The 16,208-nt window shown below is 42.0% G+C and overlaps 1 protein-coding gene across 2 annotated transcripts in view; it reads left to right on the plus strand.

Annotated features, from left to right (window-relative positions):
• Positions 1-16,208, plus strand: part of LOC107043611 (protein sly1 homolog) — a 184,944-nt gene that overhangs the window by 116,552 nt on the left and 52,184 nt on the right. The gene's annotated exons all lie outside the window — the stretch shown is intronic.

Raw genomic sequence — 16,208 nt, forward strand, 5'->3', positions numbered from 1 at the left:
CCCAAAAATCTTTTCAAAACAGACAAAATGTCACTTGTTTTGCATGCGGTAAACCGGGTCATTTCAATTTTGAATGTAATAATCCTGTTTCTTCAGATCTAAATGCCTTCCGCAATTCGAGTACAATGAAATCTTAGAATCAAAAACCTTTCAATTCAAATTCAACTCCAAATTTTCATCGTAATTTNCCCAGCGTCGTAACTGTCGACTCGATTTCACCTTTTTCAATTGATGTGCAACAGTTTTTACAGAAAGGTTTTCGTTTGTTTTTGCACTTCTCCAGAACTCAACTGCTCTCTTTTTATAGTTGAAATCTACGGGTTCCTCATCCTCCGAACAACTTTCAGATGATTCTTTGGTATGTGGTTGAAATTCTTCATCCCCGAACGCCATCATTTCTACATCTTTNACATCACTATTATCAATCCTCGATTATTCTCGAATAATTTAGATTCGATGAAAACTCTTCACAAAAATTTCACCATTTCTACTACTAATGGTTCTAAACTAGATTACATTGCTATCAAACGAGTAACCATCTCAATTAATAACTTCTCAGTTCCCATTGATGCTGTCTTTGCTGATATTAAAATTGATTGCATTTTAANTTTCGTTTGTTTTTGCACTTCTCCAGAACTCAACTGCTCTCTTTTTATAGTTGAAATCTACGGGTTCCTCATCCTCCGAACAACTTTCAGATGATTCTTTGGTATGTGGTTGAAATTCTTCATCCCCGAACGCCATCATTTCTACATCTTTATAGGGCTCTTGAAAATCTAGAGATGTTTCTTCAATCATTTCAACGTCATTGTATTCCTCCACGGATTGAATTAATATCCTTTGGAAGGTATCGGCTTATTCGCGTTCCTCATTGTTCACAGGCGTTTCAGCAAGATTGAGAACTTCAAATGTTATCATGAGAAGTCTGATAACGTTGATTGGACTAACTTTCATTATGAAATGGGCAGAGAAACACGATACCCACGGAGAGACTGTTTTCATTGATGGACACTTGTAAACTGATTGTGATTGTATTTGTATGAGGAATTAAAACGTAAAACACCGATATTGTAAGCCATGCATATTTATCACCGTGATGTTATTTTTAAACAAGACAGATGACCTTCGGATGGATATTTTTATCCATCCATTTATCCATTATATTTTCAAAAACAATATTGTTATGATTATCTAATTTCCTCTCAGAATGCATTCCATCGTGTCTGCATTCTTTTCTTTCCTCCAAACCTCTCCTCTGAAGTTAGCGTCTCTCTTCTATTATTTTTCATTCTTTCCTCTTATTTTGACACTTTAACATGTCTATTTTATATCGTCCCATTTATTTTAATAAATCCTTTTTATTATTTACCCACGTGCACTTCAATTGGTGTCAGAAGTGTTTTTGAAGTGCCGTTTAATTTTTTTATTGTGAATTTGTGGATTTACACCGGATTAACACACCAATGGATCGATTGAGAGCGGATATGGATGACGGACTATTCCTTCACCCCCGACTCAACAGGGAGTTGGACGATTTCCTCATTTCAAAAATCAATTTAAACAACAGGGAGATTCGACGCTACGTGGACGAGTCCCTCTCAAATATGCAGGCTAGTATTCAAAACCTTTGAGATCAAGGATTGGAAGCCGCCGTGAGGAGAGAATTTCACAGAACTCTCCGGGAAGAAATCCACTCGATTCTCCACTCTGAACTCTCCAACACAATCCAAGGAGAAGTTTCAACATCTCTCGTGTCCACACAAATGGAACTGTTGGACACAACTCAACGTGAGATTCAACAACGAACTTCATCATTGAGAGAGGAATTATTATCCCTCAATCAACAAAACCTGCGGGAAGGAATCACATCTATCCAAGGTCAACTATTGGATCAGCTGCGTCAAGACCTTCAACAAGGATTTACTGATGCACGCGAAGAAATTCTCCACACTGTACAACAGGACATTGACAGGAGGACCGGGACTGGACTTTCCAATACTAATCCAGATAATAATTTTCCTTTTATTAATTCTTTCCCTTCTAACTCGGGCTTCAATCCTCCTATGATTAATCCTTCAATTCCGGTTCAACCTCCGGTTATCAATTTCCCAAATCAACCGAGAGTTACTCTCAGAAATACCGCGAATTTTTCAATTCCTCCTAAATTTCAAATTAAAATCTCAACGTACGACGGTACGACTCCATGGACTCCATTTTTTCAGCAATTTCTTATTGCGGCCAAACATAATTGGTGGAATGAAGAAGCTCAGGCTTCACATTTAGCCACTTGTTTACGCGGTAACGCTAGATTGATTCTACGTTCTCTTTTTCCAGACAACATTGTTATTTTTGATAAATTGAAAACAGCTCTTGAATCGCGTTTCGGTGAAGAGAAATACTCACGGATGTATTATAATCAATTTCAATCGCGACAACAAGAAAAAGACGAAGATTTTAATTCTTTCGCCGAGGAAATCGAAAGACTCGCTACTCTCGCGTTTATTAGCGATTCAGAAAATTCTCGAGATCGTTCCGCGTGTTTGCAATTTATTTCCGGTCGTAGAGATTCGCGAATTGAAACAACACTTCGTACTGAACGAATAGAGTCACTTCAACTCGCTGTCCAACGCGCGACTGAATGACAGTCTATTTATGATCTCGTTAGTAAAAAACGAAACGTTTCAAATCTTCTCAATCATCAAAATCAAAATAAAACTACCAATTGTCCTTCTAATTTTAATAAATTAAAAATCAATTCCAATAATACATCAAATAATATTTCAAATAATTCTTCGAATATTCGACCACCTCAACAACAAAATTCCCAAAAATCTTTTCAAAACAGACAAAATGTCACTTGTTTTGCATGCGGTAAACCGGGTCATTTCAATTTTGAATGTAAAAATCCTGTTTCTTCAGATCTAAATGCCTTCCGCAATTCGAGTACAATGAAATCTCAGAATCAAAAACCTTTCAATTCAAATTCAACTCCAAATTTTCATCGTAATTCTTAGAATAATTCACATTTTCAAACACGTAATCAAAATCCTAACCAAAATACGAAATGTTATTTCACTCAAAATCAAAATTCATCTAATTCATGTTCTGATATGAGCGTTGACGTACGTCCTAGTACATCAAACTCTATTGAATTTAAACCTCAAAACTCTCATCAGGAAAACTGAATAGAGTCAATTTAGAAGAGGGTAAATTGACTCCTCCTTACGAAACAAAATCGTGTTTCAAAACCTCAAACTAATCGGTCGATTTACATCTTAAATTATTCGGAAAAGTCAATAATCGATTTTGTTGGATGCTTCTTGATACAGCTTCGAACATCACTATTATCAATCCTCGATTATTCTCGAATAATTTAGATTCGATGAAAACTCTTCACAAAAATTTCACCATTTCTACTACTAATGGTTCTAAACTAGATTACATTGCTATCAAACGAGTAACCATCTCAATTAATAACTTCTCAGTTCCCATTGATGCTGTCTTTGCTGATATTAAAATTGATTGCATTTTAAGTTTGGATTTCCTCGTAAAAACTGGACTTCTAACTGAATTTCAGACAATTATCAATCGGAAATTTATTCTTAACTCTCCTCAAAAAGTAGTTTGTATTCGTCAAACTTCCGTCGATGATTTAAAAGATTCTTCAATTACTCTTCCTGAATTTCTTTATCAACTTTTCCTTTCTTCATCTAAATTATTAGATGAAAATAAAAAAAAACTTTTTCAAGAATTTCTGATCCATTTTGAAGATAGATTTGCCAGAAATAATAAAGAATTAGGGAAATATGTCGGTTTACAACACCGAATTTTTATCGAAAATTCTTCACCCATCAAACAACTTCCTCGTAGGATTCCCTGTCACTACAGGCATATCGCTTTCGAATTATTACAGGAAATGAAAGAGGATGACATCATCGAACCAAGTTCTAGTTCTTGGTCTTCCCCAGTTGTTTTAGTTAAAAAGAAAGATGGTTCACTTCGATTTTGCATTGATTTTCGTCTTCTCAATAAAGTCACTAAGAAGGATTGTATGCCAATCCCCCCATCTATTAGTGAACTCCTTGATGCAACACAAGGATTTTGTTGGTTTTCTTCAATCGACCTCAAGAGTGGTTATTGGCAAGTAGAAATTTCGGCTATCATCAAATGGCCTATTCCTTCGGATAAGACGTCGTTACGTAGTTTCCTCGGTTTGTGCTCTTACTATCGACAATATGTCAATGATTTTGCTTCAATAGCTAAACCCCTCCATAAAATCGCAGATATCAAAACTCCCTATGTTTGGTCAGAAGATTCTCAATTAGCTTTCAATAATTTAAAAACCATTCTTACTTCTCCTCCAATCTTGTCTACACCTTTTCCTGATGGCAAATTTATTCTCGATACAGATGCATCACAATTTGCGATCGGTGCTACTCTCTCTCAATTACAGAATGGAAACGAAAAAGTAATTGCTTATTTCAGCAAATGTCTCAATAATGCAAAGAAGAATTATTGTGTTACGCGTAAAGAACTTCTGGCTGTCATCAAAGCCGTTGAATCTTTCTCTCATCTCTTGGGTAGGAAATTCCTGATTCGTACCGATCATGCTGCTTGGAAATGGCTCATTTCTTTCAAGAAGCCGGTAAATCAGATTGCTCGTTGGATAGAATTTCTCTTTTCTTATGACTTTGAAATTTCTCATCGTCCTGGTCATCTTTATGGTAATGCTGATGCCCTTTCACGTCGTCCTTGTTCATGTAAGACTTGTGAAAAGGCTAATACTGTCGAAAGTTCATCTAACAAAATAGTCTTCAGAACTATCTGTTCCTCTAATAACGACCATGATTGGATCAAACTTCAAGATGAAGACCCCACATTAAAAACAATCATTCAATTCAAGAAGGTCAACCATCGTCCAGATTGGAATGAAATTTCACACTTAGGTTCTGATTTCAAAATCTACCTTCTTCATTGGGATTCATTAGAATTAAGAGATAACATTCTCGTTCGACGTTGGGAATCTTCAGATCGAACAAAATTTATTTCTCAGATTGTCATTCCTAGGAATCTCATCTCCCAGATTCTTTCTTCTGGTCATGATTCTCCCTCTAGTGGACATTTCGGAATCAGTAAAACTCTCTCCAGAATCCGACAAAATTTCTATTGGGCAACTTGTAAGTTAGATGTAGAGAACTATTGCAAAAAATGTAAGGTTTGTTTTTCTAGGAAAGGTCCTCACATGAAGACTAAGGGTGAATTACAAATTTATAACGTTGGTTTCCCTTTTGAAAGAATAGCCATTGATTTCCTTGGGCCTTTCCCCAAATCTTCTTCTGGAAATTGTTTCATCTTAGTAGCTACTGATTATTTCTCGAGATGGCCAGAGGCTATTCCTCTTCCTAATCAACAAGCTATCACTGTAGCTGAAACTCTAGTCAGGGATATCATTTCTCGTTTTGGAATTCCTCTTGAAATCCATTCCGAGCAAGGTCGAAACTTTGAATCTTCAGTCTTCAAAGAAATTTTGAACATATTAGGAATTCAGAAAACTAGGACAACCCCTCTTCATCCCCAATCCAATGGAATGGTGGAACGGTTGAACAGGAGCATTACGAATTATCTAGCTAAATTCATTAATTTCAACCAAAAAGATTGGGATAAATGGATCTCACTTTTCCTCCTCGCTTTTCGTTCCTCAAAACATCAGACTACTGAGTATACTCCAGCGATGCTTATGATGGGTCGAGAACTCAAAATTCCTCTAGATTTAATTCGAGGTTTACCTCCTAATAATTCTTCACTTTCCCTTCCTGATTACGTTGAAACATTTAAAAGTCGACTTGATTCTGTTCATCATCATATTCGAAATAAGCTTCATCTCAAGAGCGATCGAATGAAATCGAGATTCGATATCAAAAGTCATATGATTTATTTTCAACCCAATCAGAAGGTCTGGTTTTTCAATCCACGCAGAGTTAAAGGAAAATCTCCTAAACTCCAATGCGATTGGGAAGGACCTTTTGTCATTAAAAATAAGTTGAATGATGTGGTTTACCGCATCCAAAAATCACCTCATTCCGAACCTAAAGTGATCCACATGAACCGGATTGCTCCCTACGAGGATTGAAACCTCATTATTTCTTTTTCCCTTCATTTAACAATTATTCTCTTATCCATTTCTGTTTATTACTGGCTATAATTAACAGAAAGATTTTTTTTTTATTTTATTTTATTTTATTTTCCCGGGAAAGATTTCAGAGAAAGCGAATGCGCATAGCTTCTCTATTTCATTAATTCTCTACAGAGAATAATTTTCATCCCTCTTTCTCCTTTCATTTCTTTTACCCTTTCTATCTGACTTTGATTCTGCCGGGTTTTTCCATTCTCTCTTTCAGAAACATTTCCTGATCAAGATTTTCCCGGACTGACCTGTCGCGCGACCCCAATAAAACCAACGAACTTCCAGACCTACAATGACCTTATTTCGAGTCAATTCCTATTCTCTTTTGTATTTTTCGTCTGGGTTTTTCGAAGAGAATATGGGTTAAGGACCCCAGATAACTAAAATCTCAATTATCTTTGATAATTGACATTTCAGTTGTTCTTAACAGGTTTGCCCGATTGTCGGGACGACAATCTTCTTTCAGAGGAGGGAGTAGTGTTATGATTATCTAATTTCCTCTCAGAATGCATTCCATCGTGTCTGCATTCTTTTCTTTCCTCCAAACCTCTCCTCTGAAGTTAGCGTCTCTCTTCTATTATTTTTCATTCTTTCCTCTTATTTTGACACTTTAACATGTCTATTTTATATCGTCCCATTTATTTTAATAAATCCTTTCTATTATTTACCCACGTGCACTTCAATATAAATATCAGGGTCGTAAGATCATCTCATTTGAAAATTATTTTCAATTCATTCTATTCTATACCACTGGCCAAATTTTTCCCAGGAAAGATCCAAAAGAGACATCGCGTGTTTTTTTCATGCTTTTTCAAATGGGAATCATTCCATAAAATTTCGGGCAATAGTTTTTTCATGGGGAAACTGACTCTTCGCGGGGGTAGTTTGACCCCCAAACTTCATCCTTCGGAGACGATTCCAATGGTTTTTCTCATCATTCCCCATGAGCTTTTTTTTATACTGTAAAAAATTTCAAAGTGGGCCAATTCCAGGAAATTCATCTTCTTTTGCCTTTAAATTGCAATTTACAAAAGAATACAAAGAAAGGTATTTTGTATTTTTTATGCACTTTCAAATGAAATTTGTGTCATGAAATTCGGAGCGATATATATTTTTTTTATTGAATAAATGACATTTCACGGGGGTAATTTACCCCCAAAATTTCATTCCTCAGAGATGATTTCCATTTCTATCTTAATCATTTTCCATGAGCTTCCTGTTATATTGCAAAAAATTTGTCTAAATATTCTCCCTATGTGCTGTGACGAGGCATATTATTTATTTTTTATTGTTTTTACCATATTTTTTCCTAAACACACTCAGCCCCCTAAAAGTTAGAATCCCGCCATCGTTGGATCCCCCTTCCCCGGATTTTCCCCTCGTGACCCCTTTACCCTCACCCCTGGAATCAACGACGAACAGCCACCGAACGAAGTCATCAGTTCCGGCCCACCTAGATCGACTACAGGAGCCGGTGCCCCCCTAGAAACGTCCCAGAGACTAGCCCTGGAATAAATCTCCACCCTCGATGGCCTCATTCACACGTTCCTGACCTAGCATCTCGGCCCCCCACGAAGACATTTGACTGGTCCCGATTATTGGCGAGGTGTCACGATGAGATGACGAGATTAATCGAAAGGCGGGAAACGAAGACACCCGAATTGAGGAGAAAGAAGGAGAAGTGAGGAGAAAGACACACTCGTGCTACAGCTGCCCCGTGAATTGCCACGTGCCCACCTGAATTGATTAATCGTAAATCGTAAAGTTGCCCCGGAAGTTATTTTGGTGAAGAAAAGAGGATTATTGGATAGATTGGAGTCCATCCCAAATCTCGCTTTGGAGCCCCTGGAGTCTGAAGGAGGAACGAAGGCCCTGAGGACTATTTTTGAGGACTTTTCTAAAGGAGGACTTTTCTGAGAAGCCCTTTTGGTCGACGTGAGTANCCCCCCCCAACGGTGAGCCTACACATTCCTTTTCTTCCCCCCAGTCGAGTGATCAATTCATACATCTTTTCTTACTTATTCCCCTCGACACGACTAGCTTCTCCCCCCTTTTTGTGAATTAGAATCATCCCTTTGACGTGTACAAAAGTTGCCTGGCCTCCTCCCCACTTCCCTAGATCTCGAGTAAAGGCCTTTTTGACGTCTTCTGACGATCTATTTAATGTAAAGTTCAGAGAATATAATTCATTATTTAAACTAAACTCTTCATTTGCCCTCTTTCTTTAATTACCCTCTCCTCATTCCAGGAATTAGTTTATGGTAATTAAGGAAAAGGTCATAGTGCGCAATTGAAGAAATACCCCGGGATGTGGTCAAATTCATAGGACAGTTTCACCCCCTAAACCCACGTACTGGCCGATAAAAAAAAACGTGGCACTTAGTTTTGAGTCCTTTATAACATATTCAAGTTTCATCATACTCGGGGGCGGACACCTACCTAGTGTTCCTTATAAGTGATCCTTGCTTCGCCAGTCCAACCGCCACCTCATTGCCATGGATGCCTTCGTGTCCTGGGACCCATGCCAGAGTCACCCTGTTCTGTCTTCCGAGCCTTTCCAGCATTTCCATGGTCTCCCAGACTAACTTTGAGTCAGCACTGGATTTCATGAGTGCTTTGATGGCGGCCTGACTATCTGACCAAATATAAATATACTTGTTCATCGTCTGCCGATCCTCCAGTAGTTCTACGCATTTTTTAATAGCCAGAACTTCTGCTTGAAAAACTGTGGCAATGGCCCCTAGGGACCAACAGCTCTCGTATTGTTCTGCCGGCCCATACAGTCCCGCACCGAAGCGGTCTTTGTATCCCGAGCCTTCTGTATACCAGTGCTTGACATTAATACCTGGTGTCCTATTTATAGCTTTCCAGTTTTCCCTCTCAGGAATATAGTTCTGAAAGGCTGGCCGGATCTGGTATTTCCTGGCCATTCTGTCTTGAGACATGTTCAAGGGAGTTTTCCTGAGGATATTCAGTCTTGCGTGTGCCGCCCTCGCCTGAACCCATTCCCCCTGGCACATAAGCCTGTATGCAGCTGATTCTGCCTTACTCACTACCAGAAGATCAAGTGATGGTAGGTCAAGAGCGACTTCCAGTGCGTCGATAGGTGTAGTTCTCATGGCCCCGGTCGCCGCCCTCAGGAAGTTATCCTGGAGGGCCTTTAGCCGGATCCTTATCTCCACCTTCTCCGCCCTGGGCCACCAGACCAGAGCGGCATACGTGAGCCGCGGCAGCAGAACCATTTTGTACAGGCACATGCTGATTTTTAGGACTAAAGCCCCAATTTCTGCCCATGGCTCTTCTGCATGCCCACAGAGAGGCATAGGTTTTGCCTATCCGTGGCTTTATATGCTCATTCCATAGGAGCTTCGGGTCTAGTTGAACCCCTAGGTACCTTACTGAGGTAGCGTAAGCAATTTCCGCTCCCCCAAACCTCAGTGGTTCAGGAGTCACGACTTTTTTTTTCTGGTGAATATCATGGTGGACGTCTTCTCAGGGTTAATTGATAGTTTTGTCTCACCACACCATTCTTCCAGCGTTTTCAGAGAATAGTTTTGTCTATTTCTCAGCACATTGAGGAACTTGCCCCTGGCGATGATAGCCACGTCGTCAGCGTAGCCATATACCAAGTTCCTGTTCTCTCAGTTTCTCTAGGAGCTCGTCCACCACGAGGCACCATAGGAGTGGAGACAGAATCCCACCCTGCGGACACTCGCCTACGGGGCAGCCCTCCACTTTCGCTTCGTTGTGAGCTGCGGTTAGTGACCTGCTCGTCGACATGCTTTGTGTCCAGTCAATCATAGTCTCTGGGTAGCCTCTCTTTGACATGGCTTTCATTATGACATCGTATCTACTACGATCAAAAGTTCCCTCCATGTCGAGAAAGATTCCCATTGCGTAGCCCTTCTCCTCTATCTCTTCCTCAACCTTTGCCACAAGGCGGTGGTAATTGCGAGGAGGACAGGGGTTGGTCTATCAGCAGTGAGTTTTTTATGTATCTATTTATCAACCTCTCCAACATTTTGAGAACGAAGAAGGTTAGACTGATGGATGTGAAGGCTTTTGGCTTGACATAGCCATTCTTTCCAGGCTTGGGTAGGAAAACGATCTTTGATTCCCCCCACCAGCGGTACGGTTCTCAGAGCCACACTGGCTCTGAGTATTTTCGTGAGTGGCCCCAAGATGATGTCCATCCTCTTTTGTAAGAACACTGGGTAGATGTCATCTGGTGCGGGTGCCTTTAGTGGTTCAGAGGACTTAATCACCCATTCTACCCCCTGTGGTTACACGATTTTGGCTGCTAGAACCCAATTTCGCGATTTGTATCGGCGTCCAGTTACCTTGGGGGCCTGTTGTAAGCCGTCTTGTCTGGTGAAGCCAGGAAAGTGCACTTCCAGCAGAAGTTCCAGTGTCTCTTCCGAGGTCCAGGTATAGCTGCCATCTGGCTTGATCAGGCAGCCTAGACTGGCGCTTCCCTGCCCCCCCCCAGGACTTTTAGTAGCCTAGAGGCCTCGGAGAGACTCTTGATTCCACTGCTGACCCTCTTCCAACCCTCATTACTGTCTTTCACCAGGGCTTTGTTGTATTTCCTCTAGAGACACCTACGTTCTTCCATCGTTTGTCTCTTATGTGAGTTTCCGTGAGAGTTTTTAACCCTGTTCCATGCCTTCCTCAGTTGGTCCCTCAGGTGTGCTAGCGTGTCATTCCACCAGCTCATCATTTTGGTTCCTTTGCGAGTGCGTATGCTACAGTTGTTTTCATAAGAACATCTGATCGCCTCTCCAAAACATTCGGCTGCATATTCCAGTCGTCCCTTGTTTTCAAATCGGCAGGGCTCATCCTGGATCCTCAGTGAAACATCCGCTTTGTATCCCTTCCAATCGGTGTTCCTTGGATTTCTCCTTTGGATCCACTTTGCCAGTTAGACTTGGGCGTATCTGGCTATGATCTAAGCCCGAGGGTTCCCTGAAGACCCTCCAGTCCCGTACCGAGTCCGCTATGCCTGTTGTGCAAATGGTCATGTCCAACACTTCCTGTCTTCTGCAGTCCATAAAGGTCGGTTCATTTCCCCTGTTCAGAAGTAGAAGATCGTTCCCCATCATGAAGTCGTATAGAGCTTCTCCCCTTGCAATGGCGTTTGAGTTTCCCCACCCCAAATGGTGGGAGTTAGCGTCACATCCAAGCAGGAGTTCCAGCCCACCGTCCCTTACTCTGTTTCTAAGACCCTCCACCTCTGGCGTTGGGGAGAGTTCTATGGAGTCATAGGGTAGGTATGCTGACCCTATCATGAACTCCAAGACTCGGTTTTCCCGTGTCAGGGCTTTTATTTTGGCTACTGCCAAATCCTCTTTACTGAGTTGAGGTAGGAAGGTGGCTTCCATCCCTTTGATGAGGATGCAAGCCCTTATCCTGTTCTCCCTAGGGTTCACGTGGAGTAACTTTCCACAGCCCTCTAGGCCTCTCATGGTCCCATCTACTAACTAAGGTTCTTGGATGAGAGCTATGGCTGTCTGCATTTTAGCAAGCGTCCTACAGAGTATAGCTGAAGCGCTTTTGATATGATGCAAGTTAATCTGGACTATTTCGATCGACTTGTGAGCCATCGTTCAACTTGTTATCTTCTGTCGCCCCTGTGCCCCCACTGCGGTTCTTCTCGAGCATCTTCACCGATGCTCTTTGAATCCCGCAGTGGGGTCTGAAGTTGCAGGTCTTTACGGCCCGCAGTGTTTTCTCACCAACGAGGGCAGCGAAGTGGGCGCTCGAAGCTCCCGTACTTTCGCTGCTTTTGACCACTCGCCAGTCATCCGGTGATAATCCTGGGTTTTGCCTACCCATGAGTTTAATTGCCTCCTCGGCAGTCACTTCCTCATCCTCCACGTATACCACGACCCTGTGGCGCTTTGGTATCTCCTCAGGGCTCAGCACGCAGAAGGACGTTTCCCCAATTTTGTTATCAGGGAACAGGCTTTTAAGCCACGTCCTCGTCTCCTCGTCGGAACAGCCAATGATGGCCGCTCCGTCTCTTTCCCAGACGCCCTCAAAGATCGGCACCTTCGTCCCCTCTGTTATGGAGAGGATCTGGGACCTCAACAGTCCCTTCAGGCCCTTGATCTCCTCTTGGGTGATCTTCCGGTCCGGGTAGCCCTCGGAAACCAACGCCAGTTTCAGCATCTTCGATGCCGCCTGTGCGTAGGTACCACCAGTCTTGGCCCGTTTTTCTGGCCGATTTATTTGAGGGCTAAGGGTGTTATGCTCGGGTGTTGGGCGCTTCACACCCTGCACCGTTGCGTCACTCCCAGCAGGTTTCCCCTGGGCTCCTTTAGCTCTGAGGGTCCCCCGTTCTCTCTTGAAGGAGCGTCTCACGGCTCCCCTGAACTTCGGTCTGATCCCATTCGTCCCAGAACCGTCTTTGTCAACTTCCTGGTTTGTCAACGCCCCAGGAACTTGGTTATTGTTTATTTGTATTGGGTTATTAGTGTCCATATTTGGTCCCACGAGTATAACGGCGAAGCGGTCTCACCGAGTCATAGCCGTGAATGCTGGGGTTTGGCTGATATACTCGGGGGTCGCCCGGTATCCGACGGCACCGTTGATGCAGCACGGTAGCTAACACCTTGGCTTGGGGAGTTGGTCCGCGACGGAGCTTTAGGCTCACCGTTCGGCTTCACGGTTGGCTTGCCCTATTACCACCATTAGCCAGTCTATTAGCCAGTTTTTTTACTAGCCCCCTTCCAGGTCTCCGGTGTCTCACTCCGATTCCTGTCGTGAGCCAGCTAGTCCATCTGGCTGTTCTCCTATCCGCCACCCGGAGACGCGTTCGGTTGGTAACTCAACCCTGTTCTCTGCACCCCGCCATGGGGTTTAGAGAACCCGAGACGTGTGACTGAATTTTTACAGATTTTTTCTTCGAGTTTAAAATTATCTTCAAAATAGAAATATATTCGCGGTCTTTTCTTGTTTTGAAAGGATCAAACAAAAGGTTTCAGAACACGGAACGACAAGTCTATGTAAGTTACATAACCTTTCAGAATAGCAGTGCTTACGATGGCAACTGATAAACAGCACATTCGGCACTGCATTTTATACGAATTCCAACAAGGAAAAAATGCTTCTGAAGCATGGGAATCAATGTGTGGTGCCGACGTTGTATCTTATGAAACGTGTAATTATTGGTACAACCGTTTTAGAAGTGGTGATTTCGATCTGACTGACCAGCCGCGTCCTGGACAGCCTCGAAAACAGGTCAGACGGCGACTGCGGAACGCTACAGCCGACAACTGAACAAACTGAGCGAAGAACTTGATCGGAAAAGGCCATTTACTGGGCAAGGGAGCAGGTAAGTCATACTGCTGCATGACAATGCTCGACCTCACATTGCTCGCGCGACTCAGAAGACTGTCTTAAACTTGGGATGGGAAATTCTCTCGCACGCGGCATATTCACCAGACTTGGCCCCATCCGACTATCACTTGTTCCGGTCCATGCAGCACGCCTTAGTAGATAAACAGTTTAAAACGCTGGACGATGTGCGTAAATTCTTCGATGACTTTATCGCCTCGAAGCCTGCAAGTTTCTTTCCCGATGGCATTCGAATGTTACCTAAGAGATAGCGCAAGGTCATACAAACTGATAGACAATATTTCTAAGATTAAGTTCTTTGTTCTCTATTTTTCTTAATTAAATAAATTTACTGAAAAATCTGTAAAAATTGAGTCACATACCTAATATAAATTCCCAACAGTTAGTTTTCGAAATGGCGCTTTAACCGGGTGGCAACACGTGCACCTGCCAACCCGGTGATCCGGGTCCAAAATTTTTCTCTGCTATATTTTTATTTTTATTTTTACTTGTTATTCTTTCATTTAACATGAAATATTTATTTCATGAGAATTTGATAACTAGAAATATGTTTGAGGGATCTATTCAATGAAAGGGGTCGTTCCCCCCTCAGCGGCATGTCTTTTGAAGACGACGTCGGCGCGCTGGGAGGCTCCCTGGAGTGGAGGGCCTCAAAGTTCGGGCCCAAGGGCCACAGGAAGTAGGTGGTGCGTGGAAAATGGCCGATAGATGAAAATGGGTGGCGGGGCGAAAAGGGGTGGTGGGTGGTAAATGGATAGTGGGTGGAAAGTGGGTGGTGAAAGAAAAAATTCTGGTGGGTGGAAAATGGCTGACATGTGGAAATTGGCAGGTAGGTGTTGGCGAGGGTCCGGATGTCGCTCTCCAGGACCCTAACAGAACCGTCCTTGAGGCGTCGGAAAGACATTGCGCTTTCGAATTTTTTTTTGTTTTGAAGCGTATAACAATGAATTGTAAAATTGAATGACGCAAAGAGTGGACAATACGTTTTCTCTCTCTCTTTCTTGTTTTGAGGTCGCTGAATTTTTTCTGATTATTGTATAGTGCAGGAAAAAATTCCAAGACCACCATATTTTTCGAGCTGACATGGAGACGAATATATTTTTCTGGAAACTTTCACGTAGCTGAAAAAATGTCGAGGTTTTTCGTAAATGAATAATACAAGGTATACCAATTACTTTTTCTTTAATTCATGTAAAATGATAAGATACATTTTTGGGCTTACAAATGATATTTTTTTTCCAATTCAAAATTATTTACAATCAGAAGATATTATTATTATATAGTCTTTAGTATGAGGGCATTCGGTTAGCCCCTCCCGCAAAACCATCAAACTCGTCGAAGCAGAAGTGGAACATTTCACCAAATAATTGATACAAATATCACAGATTCTGTTGAGGTATTGTACGACGCAGATCATCCCTGGCCAGAAGGTAATTCTCCTCGAAATTGTTGCGTATGCGATAGTGGAGTACTTGAGTGACTGGCATCCTGTTGTATTTCATGTACTTCATGGCAACACTTGTAATCGCCCGGACCAGAGACACCTTGTATTCTTTGAGAGGCAATGAGTCCAAAAAGTTGAACTACTGTTTGATCCATGGAGCTTTGTTTTCTAATGTGGTAATGCTGGAACTCATTGCCTCTCAGCATAATGAGGGGTTGTATTACAACAGTACGTATAAAGACCACACAAGGGTTATCTTAGCTGCGATGGAATCTCACTTTGATATCCCCAAAGTGCTTAGCAGGTACATTGTGGATGGCTTTTGGGTGAAACTTCTCTGAATCAAAGTAGTCCGTAATGGCATCCAGATCTTTGTACAGAAGGCCCCATTCCTCCCGTGACATTGATAGCACGCCACGGTTGGGGCGTACGGCCATAAACTGCACCACAGGAATAAATTGACCGAGACAGGTAACTTGTAGACCGTCACGAATTTGGTTCGTCTCCGACTTATTGAGAGTTATAACTGGCGACAGTACCACCTGCTATTCAACACCACTGCACTCTTTTTCGTTGATATTTTCCATGGTAAAAAAAAAAGATGAACGATATTGAATCGACTAAATGAAATGCACTGCGAGCAGCCGCATTTTATAGCGTTAGGTAGGAGAGTGGGAGCACGTTTAAACCCCCCACCATTCACATAAGTACCCTATACTAACCACACATTACCCTCACCGTAGGGAGTGCTGCGGCGTCGGCGTCACGTATGTTCCCCCACTACCGTGGATTTGATATGATGTATATTACTCCCACCTCTATCATGCTATCCCCACCACTGTGAATGTTTTTTCTAATACGCGTAACGTCGATTTTTTTCTGCATCATTCGTGAAAAATATTTTTGACTGTCAAAATGGATAAAATTTTGAGAGATAAAGACGTCGAATTGTTCGATAAATATCTCGCAGATCTGTCACCAAGTGAGAATTACAGGGAAAAACAAAAGCTAGATTCCGTCAGAAACACATACGTGTATATGTTGATAAACACACGGTGGATGAAAAGTACATACCGCCGAAAAAACGAAAGATCGTGGCCAAAAAAACAAGAATAAGGAGGAGCAGAATAAACAATTCGAGATATGTAAACTGCGAAATCCTTGGAACACTCACTTACAACTTCATATTCTTCAGGATAGTCTCCAGTGACAAGTCTCCAC

The sequence above is a fragment of the Diachasma alloeum genome, unplaced genomic scaffold (assembly GCF_001412515.2).
Source record: "Diachasma alloeum isolate Michigan unplaced genomic scaffold, Dall2.0 Dall_scaffold_00606, whole genome shotgun sequence".
In the NCBI taxonomy this organism is placed as follows: Eukaryota; Metazoa; Arthropoda; class Insecta; order Hymenoptera; family Braconidae; genus Diachasma; species Diachasma alloeum.